Below are 12,599 nucleotides of genomic sequence, written 5' to 3'. Positions count from 1 at the left end.
ACCCGAGAGCAACCCCCGTCCCGCCCCTCTCCGCCTCCACGGCCGTCTGGCAGTCTCCGGTCTCTCTTTTGAAGGGGGCTGTGTGGGGAAAGAAGCGGCCACATCCCTCGCGACGAGGCGTCGAAGGTAATTATGTGTAGAGAGGTTTGTCCGCTTTTGAGATTTAAGTGGCAAGGACGAGGCACGCAGTCCGTCAAGAGAGAGAGAGAGAGAGAGCGAGAGCCTCGTTGTGTGGGAAGCGATTTACTGTGTTGCGCCATAGCAATTTCGCCTTTGTCCAACTTAGTTACCATTTTTTGATGCCTGAGACTCGAGAGCGGCAATCACATCCGCCGCAAGCGGGGGGATCTCCCGGTGTCTCGGGGACAAATGTGCTTTTCGGGGAAGATCACGAGGCCCGGGGCAATTACTGCTGCTTCCTCTGGTCTTCTCAATCAAACCTTGTGCGCCTGCCGGCCAATCAGAGTGCCCTCCCCGCGGTGTTTAAACCATCCCTCTCTCTCTCTCTCTCTCTCTCTCTTCTCTCTCTCCTCCTCACTCGTCTCTCTCTCTCTCTCTCTCTCTCTCTCTCTCTCTCTCTCTCTCTCTCTCTCTCTCTCTCTCCTCTCTCTCTTCTCTCTCTCCATCTCTCTCTCTCTCTCTCTCTCTCTCTCTCTCTCTCTCTCCTCTCTCTCTCCCTCCTCCCTCCCCCTCTCTCTCCTCTCTCTCTCTCTCTCTCTCTCCTCTCTCTCTCTCTCTCCTCTCTCTCTCTCTCTCTCTCCTCTCTCTCTCTCTCTCTCTCTCCTCTCTCTCTCTTCGCCTGTAGGCTGGTAAAGCTATGCCTCCTAAAGTATGAAAACGGAAGTACAGGAAGTACCGGCTACAGACAAAACAATTATAGAAACGTGTGAAGTGCACACTATGTCCCTCGTTTAAGCCACTGCAACGGCTTTGCCTGAAGAATTTACTACATGACCGGACGTTCTATAGCTTGTTTGCCGACAGGATTCGGGAAAAGTTTGGTCCGTTTGGAGGCAGCTTCCGTAGCGCTTTACCAGGCTTTATCTCACAGAGGAGATGAAAACTGGGAACGAGGTTACTTCGCCGGGCCGGGAGCGAGAGAAGACAGCGGCGGCGGCAGCGATGCTGTTTGACAGAATGGGAGAAGGATGTGTGGGTGACTGTCCACACAGTTGTGTAGTGAAATAGAAATGTGGTGAACTCGATGCTCACAATGGCAAATAACTACACATGTGGCCGAAAGCAGGTACAGTATAAACCTGACAGTAGGTACAGTATAAACCTGACAGCAGACAGTATAAACCTGACAGCAGACAGTATAAACCTGACAGTAGACAGTATAAACCTGACAGCAGACAGTATAAACCTGACAGCAGACAGTATAAACCTGACAGCAGGTACAGTATAAACCTGACAGTAGGTACAGTATAAACCTGACAGCAGACAGTACATTTACATTTAGTCATTTAGCTGACGCTTTTATCCAAAGCGACTTACAAGTTCTGTACGACAAGCCATCAGGAAGGGCACAACTATCAGCTGAGCAACAATGTTCATCAAAGTGTTGAGTTCTACAGTGTAGGTTAGTTTATTAGGACAAGTGCATGACAGTACGGTTAGTTAGGGTTAGATTTTTTTTTTATCGTTTTTTTTCTTTTTTTTATTCAGATAATGGTTGAAGAAGTGCGTCTTTAGTCGACGGCGAAAGATTGGACGTGATTCGGCTGTCCTAACTGGGGTGGGTAGTTCATTCCACCATTGTGGGGCAAGGACTGAGAATAGGCGACTTCTCTTTTTTTTTTGATCCACTTTTTCTCCAATTTTTTCTATATTTTCTCCCATCCCAATTTCGTATCATCCAATTCAACCCTCCCCTGTCACGAACGCTGTTTCTTGCCTCCCACAAGCCGGCTGCAATGTGGACTAAGTCATACATAGCACAAGTCCCCTCCGGTACTTGAGGTAACAGCAGTCGCATCTTTTCACCTGCGCAGCTCGATCTCTCAGTGTCGAGGAGTAACGCGTGGGAGGCTCACGCTGCCCCCGACACTTCCTGATTCTACTGCGCAGGCGCACCAACCGACTTGTAGGAGTCGCTTGTTCACAACGCCCGATCCCCACCCTTCAGTTTCCCTCCCCGTAATACGGCCAATGTGTATTACTGCGGACGACCAGCTAAACTGAAAACAATGTGGAGAGCTGGATTCGAACACGCGAATCCTAGCGTCTCCACACTGGTGGCGAGTGCCTTGCCCACTACACCACCTAGCCGCCCACTAGAATAGGCGACTTCTCTTTGATGACCCTCCCGGAGCTTGGATAGGAGTAGGTCTGAGGCGGCCAGAAGATGCAGAGCGTAGGGGTCTTGAGGGTGTGTAGTTAGAGACCATTGACCAGTATAAACCTGACAGTAGACAGTATAAACCCGACAGCAGACAGTATAAACCTGACAGCAGACAGTATAAACCTGACAGCAGACAGTATAAACCTGACAGTAGACGGTATAAACCTGACAGCAGACAGTATAAACCTGACAGTAGGTACAGTATAAACCCGACAGCAGACAGTATAAACCTGACAGCAGACATTATAAACCTGACAGCAGACAGTATAAACCTGACAGTAGGTACAGTATAAACCTGACATCAGACAGTATAAACCTGACAGCAGACAGTATAAACCTGACAGCAGACAGTATAAACCTGACAGCAGACAGTATAAACCTGACAGCAGACGGTATAAACCTGACAGCAGACAGTATAAACCTGACAACAGACAGTATAAACCTGACAGCAGGTACATTATAAACCTGACAGCAGACAGTATAAACCTGACAGCAGACAGTATAAACCTGACAGCAGACAGTATAAACCTGACATCAGGTACATTATAAACCTGACAGCAGACAGTATAAACCTGACAGCAGACATTATAAACCTGACAGCAGACAGTATAAACCTGACAGCAGACATTATAAACCTGACAGCAGACAGTATAAACCTGACAGCAGACAGTATAAACCTGACAGCAGACAGTATAAACCTGACAGTAGACAGTATAAACCTGACAGCAGACAGTATAAACCTGACAGCAGACAGTATAAACCTGACAGCAGACAGTATAAACCTGATAGCAGACAGTATAAACCTGACAGCAGACAGTATAAACCTGACAGCAGACATTATAAACCTGACAGCAGACAGTATAAACCTGACAGCAGACAGTATAAACCTGACAGCAGACAGTATAAACCTGACAGCAGACAGTATAAACCTGACAGCAGACATTATAAACCTGACAGCAGACAGTATAAACCTGACAACAGACAGTATAAACCTGACAGCAGGTACATTATAAACCTGACAGCAGACAGTATAAACCTGACAGCAGACAGTATAAACCTGACAGCAGACAGTATAAACCTGACATCAGGTACATTATAAACCTGACAGCAGACAGTATAAACCTGACAGCAGACATTATAAACCTGACAGCAGACAGTATAAACCTGACAGCAGACAGTATAAACCTGACAGCAGACAGTATAAACCTGACAGCAGACATTATAAACCTGACAGCAGACAGTATAAACCTGACAGCAGACAGTATAAACCTGACAGCAGACAGTATAAACCCGACAGCAGACAGTATAAACCTGACAGCAGACAGTATAAACCCGAACGGCCGATCCACCTTTTGTGACCCGGGCCCCTAACTCAAGCCATTGAGGAGTGATTCATGTTTTACTTAAGTACAACGTCAAGACATTTGCACTTTACTTGAGTGTTTTCATTTTAGGGAACTTTCTATTTTTACTCCACTACATTTCAAAGGAAATATTGGGTTGGATTCAACCCTCGACCCAGTGACTTGTAAATGTTGGGTCCTCCTGGCTCTTGTCACGTCCTCTTGAAGGCGGCACGCTTCACATTTGAAGATACATTATCTTCATCGGCATGGTTTCTATGCAAAATCAGTTCCTTCAAAGTAACAAAATTTTATAATGGAGTAAAAAAGAATACAATATTTCCTTTGAAATGTAGTGGAGTAAAAATAGAAAGTTCCCTAAAATAATAATAATAATAATAATAATAATAAATCAAATTTATATAGCGCCTTTCATAGAACCCAAGGTCGCTTTACAATCAGGACAAAAAATAGGGCAAGGAAAGTAGGGGGGGGAGGGGGAAGAGGGGATGAGGGAAAGTAGGGGATAATGGACCTAATTTAATCTAAAACTAACTGATGGGGAAAGCCTTGGTGAAGAGGTGTGTTTTTAGAGCGGATTTGAAGGTGTCCAGGGTTGGGGCGTTGCGGATTTCGGGGGGGAGAGAGTTCCAGAGGGTAGGGGATGCCACGCTGAAGGCTCTGTCCCCAAAAGTCCGTAACCTGGTGCGAGGGATGGAGGAGAGGAGACCTAGATCAGAGGATCGTAGGTTCCGGGATGGAGTGTACTGGTGGAGGAGATCAGACAGGTACCGGGGGGCGAGGGCATGGAGGGATTTGTAGGTGAGGAGCAGGAGTTTGAAGGTGATGCGGAACCTGACTGGAAGCCAGTGGAGATGGATGAGGGTGGGGGTGATGTGCTGCCAGGGCTTGGTGTGAGTGAGAACCCTGGCAGCTGAGTTCTGGACATACTGGAGCCTGTCCAGGGCTTTGCTGGGTACCCCGAACAGGACTCCATTACAGTAGTCCAACCGGGAGGTGACAAATGAGTGGATCAGGGTCTCCGCCACAGAGTCTGAGAGTGAGGGTCGGAGATGGGAGATGTTCCTGAGGTGGTAGAAGGCAAGTCAAGTCAAGAGTTTTAATTGTCACGGCATACAAGTATACAATGAAATGCGGGTGGTCTTGCCCGCAACGATGTGCAATACAGTGGTACAACATATAATAGAATCCAATAAAAAAAAAAAACATTGTGCAATAAACAGGTAACAGGTAACATGGTGTGACATCTCGGTATCTGTACATAGTTATTTACAGAGCATATAGGACATGCTAGGTAGCTTTGGTAGTGCAATACACTGTTCCTGTTATTCTAATTTAAAGTGGCCTTTCCTTTTGGCCATAAGTGTGCGGCATGAGTGTGTGCCCGCTCATGTTAAAGTGTTAAGTGGCTGCTAGTGTCTGAGCGTGCACAGCGTGTGTGTCGTGTGTGTGTTCATGTGTGCTTGTGTGTGGATAGTTCAGTGTTCTGTGGCACTCAATGTTCATTGTTCAGGGCTCTGATGGCCTGGGGGAAGAAGCTGAGCCTAAGCCGCTCTGTCCTAGTAGCTGGGGTTCGCAGGCGTCTGCCTGACCTCAGCAGCTGGAACAGGCTGTTATTGGGGTGGTGAGGGTCTTTCATTATCCTGCAGGCTCTGGATTTGCACCTCTTGTTGTATAGAACCTGCAGGGGAGGTAGTGCAATACCCGTGGTACGCTCGGCTGAGCGCACCACTCTCTGTAGGGCCTTCTTGTCTTGTGCCGTGCTGTTTCCATACCAGGCAGTGATGTTTCCGGTCAAGATGCTCTCTACAGCTCCTGAGTAGAAGGACTGGAGTATCTTCCCCGATACTCTGAACTTCCTTAACTGTCTCAGGTGGTAGAGGCGCTGTTTCGCCTTCTTTACTACTGTGTCTATGTGTGTTGACCAAGGCAGACTTGGTGACAGAGTAAAACAGAGTACAGCAACTTGCAATGGGCCTGGTCTACAAGATACACTACACCACTAAGGTACCTGTTCAACCCAGATTTGTCTCAAACAAGGGACTAAACACGCCTCGCAATTATGCCACATCAATGTGCAACACCCTACCCACAGCCATAAAATAATGTGAATCCCTACCCACCTTCAAAACCGCTCTCAAAGAGCACCTACGGGAGGCTGCAATTCGAAACTGGCCCCTGTAAATGTCCAACCCCCCCCCCTATGCTTGCACCTTGGACCCCCCTCCCCCCACCCACCCCCTCCCAATGTACAGTCTCCTCCCCCCCGTATGTATATATTTTCTGTTAGGATCTCTGTAAATGTCCGAACACCCACCCACCCCCTCCTAATGTACATTTCCCTCCCCCTCGAATGTATATATTTACTGTTAGGATCTGTTTAACAGTACTGTATGTTTGCATATCTTGTATGTCACAAATGTAACCGTACTGTATATCTGTATGTCATGTATGTCATAAATGTCATGATTAGATTAGATTATATTCTTATATCTGTAGATCTGTATGTTGTGTATGTCATAAATGTCATGATTAGATTAGATTATATTCTTATATCTGTATATCTGTATGTTGTGTATGTCATAAATGTCATGATTAGATTAGATTATATTCTTATATCTGTATGTTGTGTATGTCATAAATGTCACTATGAATTGAAAATGGGGGACCCTGATGTAAACAAGACGAAAGTCTTTCTCTGGTCTGCATCCCCTTAACAATTGTGTTTATTGAGCCGTACTGTATTGTACCCATTCTGCAATCTGTTAAATAAAGTGTTCAATCAATTCAATCAATCCTCCCCAAACTGGAATACACAGACATCACATAGAATGTGTACTTTTACATTTGATACTTAACTACATTCAATATCAAATACCCCTCCACTTTTACTTAAGTCGATTTTGAATGGAGGACTTTCACTTTGGCCAGAATACTATTTGATCTCTGGGTGTTTCTACTTTTACTACATCTAGCAGCAGCATGACGCCAGATGACTCAGAACTCCACAGGCCTCCTTGCTATGGGTAGGGCAAATACGTTTGGCCTGACGGAGGCGCTAGAGGAAAGATCACAGGGTCACCGAAATCAATAGGCTTCCTCCTCTAGGGGTCATGAATGTGCATGAAAAGATTCTAGTGAAAGCTAATGTGTTAACCATGCCAGTAGGGGGTGCTGTGCCGACCACGCAATCAGTTCAACATAATGACAAGCTCCTTATACATCTCCGCGGCTTCAATCTCAGCATCCAAATCGTCCATCAGAGTTAGCTATTCTATTTCACTGTCAGGTTCCAACAAACTGTCTTCTTTAACTCCCAGTACATCCAATAAGTGCTCAAGTGATCAACATTCTGAGTTTTCTTGTCAATCTCAATGTCCATCTGATTCAAAACCTGCGTAGTAACACCTCTGATTGTGCCCTGCTTTCGTCTCCTTCTTTCAATTTCAGTCCGCCGTTCGTCCTCGCCCCCTCTAGAGCGATCCAAAACGCTCCTATCTACCGGGTTTCGGCACCAAACTACAATTATAAAGATGTGACAGGCTGCCTTCTCGTGTACCGGAGGGGACATGTGATGCAAGGCTTCTATCCTCCCTACAACCGACCAGTGGGGGGCATAGTCGAGCAACGTTCAAGACAGGGGAGGGGAGAATTGGAAACACGAAATTGGGATGGGAGAAAAAATTGAAAAAATAAGGAGAAAAAAGTGGATACAAAGAAAAATTATAATAATGTGACATTTATTTTGCATCAATATCCGTTCGTAGCACGAGGGGGTGCTGCACCTCTAGGTGGGGGTGCTTGGGAGTGCTGCAGCGCCCTCAGCACCCCTACTTCCCGCAGCTATGGTGTTAACACTAAGGATATTGTGGTGCCAGCGGTCAGGGTAAATCCATAATATCGCAGACACTGTTGTTTGGTGATATGTATATATATATATAAAGAAATTCCAGTATATTATTATTTTGTTATTTTTCCTAAAGAATACCTGGTTTCTATGTAACTTGCACTACTCTGATACTACTTAGCCTACTATCATACATACAATCCAATACAATCCACTTTATTTATAGAGCACATTTAAAAACAACAAAGTTGACAAAAGTGCTGTACAAGTCCCACAACATAAGATAAAAAGATAAAAACACACAATAAAAAACATAGTACAATATGTCACATAAAAAGGCAGGTCTCTCAAACTGTGTAAAAAGCCAAAGCAAATAAATGATGTTTGGGGCGTGATTTAAACACCTGCCTGCCTAACATACATACTATGAATTTAATTTGATATCAGCCTGAAAAGGTGGGTAACCTCAGCATTCACAAATAACAAGTTACACAGCAAAGCTTCTACAACACAATCTCATATCCACAACCATTTTCTGATCATTTGGGTGAGTTGAAAATGTTTTCTTTTGACCAAACTATAATTCTCACAACATAACCCAGGCGCCCTCCCGCCAGTCAGTCGGTGGCAGAAATTAATGGCTGTTTGCATTTGTGTGTCTGGGTGAACGTGATTAACCGGGTTCCCCTCGACTGTGTCAAGGCTGGCGCAAACAGACCAGACATTAACCATAAGTAAAGCCTCTGGAGACACTGCTGAATGGGACTCGCTGAGACGAGAGACGATTTGCCATTAAGGGCCCCTAGACTGTGGAACGGCCAGAGGAAATGAGGCTTTTCTGAAACAGTTCTGTCTTTTAAAGTTCAGTTTAAACTTGCTTTAATGTGGTATATTTTTTTTAAAGTGCTTGTATTTAGACTTGTTAATGCTTTGATTTATGGTCTGATATTGTTTTGATATGTTTTTTTGGACCTGTTTTGAACGTTTTATCTGTTTTGTGGGAAGGTCTTTGTAAACTACATTTAATGCTGCATTATAAATAAAAGTATTATTATCATCGGCATTGTAATTAGGCTAATAATTATAAGGGTTAGGTTTATAAACAGCTTTTGGATCAGGCGGCCGTGTAGCGCAGCGGACTAAGCGTCTGCCTACCACCGCAAGAGACACTGGTATCGAATCCGGCTGTCAGCGGTGCCTCCGGCTTGGTGGTCGTCCATACTGATACAATTGGCAGTGTCGGTGCCAATTGCCGGTGGGGTGTATCCTGGTCGTTGTAAACAGCGACTCCTACAGGTCGGTCAGGGCGCCTGCACAGCGAGGGGGGGAACTGGGGGAGGTAGTGTGATCCTCCCACGCGTTACACTTCCCGGTGAGAGTCCTCGCTGTCAGGTGAAAAAAGAAGTGGCTGGCTGACTCTGCATGTATCGGAGGAAGCATGTGATAGTCTTCAGGGCTCCCTAGACCGGCAAGTGGGGGGCAAATGTGCGCAACGACCAGGAAGGGGAGGGGAGGAATTGGCATAACGACTAAATTGGGATGGGAGAAAAATACAGAAAAAAGGAGGAGAAAAAAAAAACAGCTTTTGGATCATAATTATGACGAGAGCGCTGGCAAAGAAGGTGAAAGGGGAAACCAGTAAAACCTTTGTAAAATGGGCCACTCTCTCCCAAATCCAAAAGCTAGTGTTGAAACTCAACGTTGTGATGTCATCAGGTATAAAGTCTGAACCTGCTCCATAGACAATGCATTGGGAAAGATTGTATAGAGAGAGGACACTGAGAACAGCCAGGGGAATGTTCTGAGTTCATGTTCTGTTTCAGAACTGAGACCACTATACTATAGAATAAAGACATTTGGCTCATTTTGAAATATATATATATTTTTAAACAAGTTTGATTCTTACTTCTGACTTTGGGAGAGAATATAGCTCATGTTCACAAATATTGATTGAACTGTCTTAAGCCTTTCACTGCCACACTACCAAAGGGTTAACCCCTTCACTGCGACAATACAGAAGGTTAACCCTTTCACTGCCACACGACAAAGGGTTAATCCTTTCACTAAGACACTACAGAAGGTTAACCCTTTACTACCACACTACAGAAGGTTAACCCTTTCACTAAGACACTACAGAAGGTTAACCCTTTACTATCACACTACAGACGGTAGTGTGATAGTAAAGGGTTAACCTTCTGTAGTGTGGTAGTGAAAGGGTTAAGCCGTGGAAATAACATGTTATACTGTTTTATTTGAGTGGTGTCCCCCTTTAAAAAGAGGCCAATCGTCAAATCAACACCACATCATTGACAAAACTACAGTTGTCTGTAGACTAGCAATCAATCAATTAAATATCAGTAAATTTCAATATTGTAAATAAAATATTTATAATTGTAAGATTCTGATCAAACTGGCCAGTATCACGTCTTCGTCTGTTTGGCTCTCCATCCAATTCCTCTGCGTTGTGTACTTTTAATGGTCCTGACGTCTCCGATACTGGTAGATAAGATCCTTATCTTCCCCCATTAGTGCAATCCATAAACCATAATACTCCTCCACTTCCGTAAGAATTCGACACTTCGACAACGTGAGATACCTTGTGAGGAAAAGCGTTGTTTTATTTCTCTAAACAGAAACCTCATAATCAGATGTTATCAGATGTTATCAAATTGTATCGTCCTTGAAGAGTCTATTCTAATGATCTTTCGGTGTGTTCAGATTGTCCTTTTGTGATTCAGTCCAATAGTGTTCAGGCCTGTTCGTTAGCCTAAGACCATCCTCGTGGTAGCCGAAGCTACTGATGTCGTGGCATTCTTCCTCCCCCCCCCCCCCCCCTCTCTCGTGATGAGAGGAGAGAAGGTCCTCTGTGTGATCTCAGTCCTACTCGCTCTCGGTCAGATTCTAGTCTGCCTTACACCCGGAAACACCGTCCGACTTATAGATGTTCGTCGTCGCAACGACGGCCCCGCCTTCTGGTTGTCATGCGACGTGTTGTCATGACAACTGAATAACCTTTAACACTAATAAACTCACGTTTCATTAAGATGAACCTCTCTCCCTCCTGTCCTGGGAGACAGTACACTCTAATCTCAGATGTTCCTCTAAGGAATTCATAACAAAACCCTCGCTGACGCGGCCTGTGCCTGTGAAACCACTGGTTCCACCACCGTTCTATCACCGTCTCCTGCTTCCATGCACATTTCGTTGTTTTACCATTTTAGCTGTCATCTCTCCCCAATCTATACATCACATACATTGAAAAACCACCATTTTCTCTCAATCCCCCCTTGATTCTTATCACCCCTTCAGAATCATAAATCATTATTTGGTTTTTTAATTAATTATGCCAAAAATAGCCTGTGGTTGAAGCAAACCAACCTCGTCTCTCGTGCACAAGAAACGAAGACGGCCCACGGTCAACCCAGTGATCCTGCTGCCTGATGTCTGTTTGCGCCCCCCTTCGTGCACAAAGGGAACCGAAACCGACCACCAAAACCAACAACATCCAACGACTCATAACCATTGGAGCCCCCCTGTCTGCTCCCAATAATTATATCCTGTTGTTCTACTGTTCTCCCTCTTATCTACCTTCTATATATATATATATCCTTCTATACATATATCTTATATATGAATCCTCCATTTATATCTCATACTCCTAATCAATGAACACAGGACTTCTCGCTGTTGTCTCGTCTCTCGATCTCCTGATTGACTCTGAAAGGAAGTCCCTGTTTGTTCATGATTCACCGCCCGTGCTCTGTTGTTTCAAAACGCTCTCTAAACAGCGTCTCCGCAGGGAAACCCCCTCCAATGTCTGCCTCGTTCTCCCCTGGGCAAACACCGCCTGCGACCGCTGGACTCCGCCTCGTCGGCCGTCTCCGCCCCGTCGGTCATCTCCGCCCCGTCGGTCATCTTGGTTGAGGCTCATCTCCACCGCCGTCGGCCCTCTCTCTCGTCGTGGACGATCTGTGTACCAGGCTGCCGTGCCTGGCCCCTGCGGCTTCCTCCTCCTCCAGTCTGTCTCCTGGCCATCTCCATCGCTGTCGGTGTCATTCCCCCCTTGAAAGCAGAAACACAACACCGGCAGTCTTTCTGTACACTCGACCCTGTGTTTTCTATTAGTCTACCGTGGCTTTGGGCCTGCAGCTCGTTCTCTATATATTTTTTTTCCTCTGCAAGCCCCTGCCATGGCCACGCCCTTTCAGACTGTTGGACGGTGTGAGTGTCCTACAGCCCATGGCGCTATTTGTTCTCTATTAGTCCCCCACCTTCTCAACACCCATATCTAATCCTACAGGGCTGTTCCCTGTTTTGTTGTCTTCCGGCGTGACACCAGCAGCTAAACGATACCCACTCGGCGCTCTACGTTTGTCCCACGGGTGACCCCCAGCGCGCGCCAGTTCTTTCTGGTGACGTGTCCCCTCAAGACTCTGCCTATTTATTAGGTGTGAGAAGGCCCCACTGGAATTCAACCTCCCTCTTTATTCAATAATTAACCCATTCAAATAACTGCACCATCTTTCTGTGCAATTCTTATTTAATCAATTAATAATTAAACTTAGTTAATTAACCTGTATATCGATCTTATTATTATGATAATAACATACAACCGAGCACACAACATAAGCCCTGTCCCCCTATCTTTTGGCATCCCACGCACTTGGTATCCTCACGCACGGACCCTCTTCCCGCCTCTTTGTGATAACCCAAAAACAGTGCAACAACCAAAAAACCCAGAATCAGTGCCTAAAACTATTTGCATCGCTCTAACATACAACAGAGCAGGTTGGTTCCCTGCTCCTAACTCACATACGTACTCGTACTATCATCTAACATACAACAGAGCTGTCCGTCGCCCTATACCCTACGGGGCTGTCTACCGTCGCCCTGGAGCTGTCACCGTTGCTCTATACCCTACGGGGCTGTCTACCGTCGCCCTGGAGCTGTCACCGTCGCTCTATACCCTACGGGGCTGTCTACCATCGCCCTGGAGCTGTCACCGTCGCTCTATACCCTACGGGGCTGTCTACCATCGCCCTGC

The 12,599-nt window shown here is 45.7% G+C and overlaps 1 protein-coding gene across 1 annotated transcript in view; it reads left to right on the top strand.

Annotated features, from left to right (window-relative positions):
* Nucleotides 1-91: 91 nt before the first annotated feature.
* The window catches only part of LOC311228351 (uncharacterized protein), a 66,496-nt gene continuing 53,988 nt past the window's right edge, over nucleotides 92-12,599 (top strand). The window contains exon 1 of the mRNA XM_084314261.1: nucleotides 92-126. The gene's annotated coding sequence lies outside the window, so the exon portion shown is untranslated. The remainder of the gene's footprint in view (nucleotides 127-12,599) is intronic.

Source organism: Notolepis coatsorum (genome assembly GCF_963971535.1).
Source record: "Notolepis coatsorum genome assembly, chromosome: 1".
Classification (NCBI taxonomy): domain Eukaryota; kingdom Metazoa; phylum Chordata; class Actinopteri; order Aulopiformes; family Paralepididae; genus Notolepis; species Notolepis coatsorum.
Note: the sequence above shows the minus strand (reverse complement) of the source record. Positions and strands in the feature narration are given on the sequence as shown.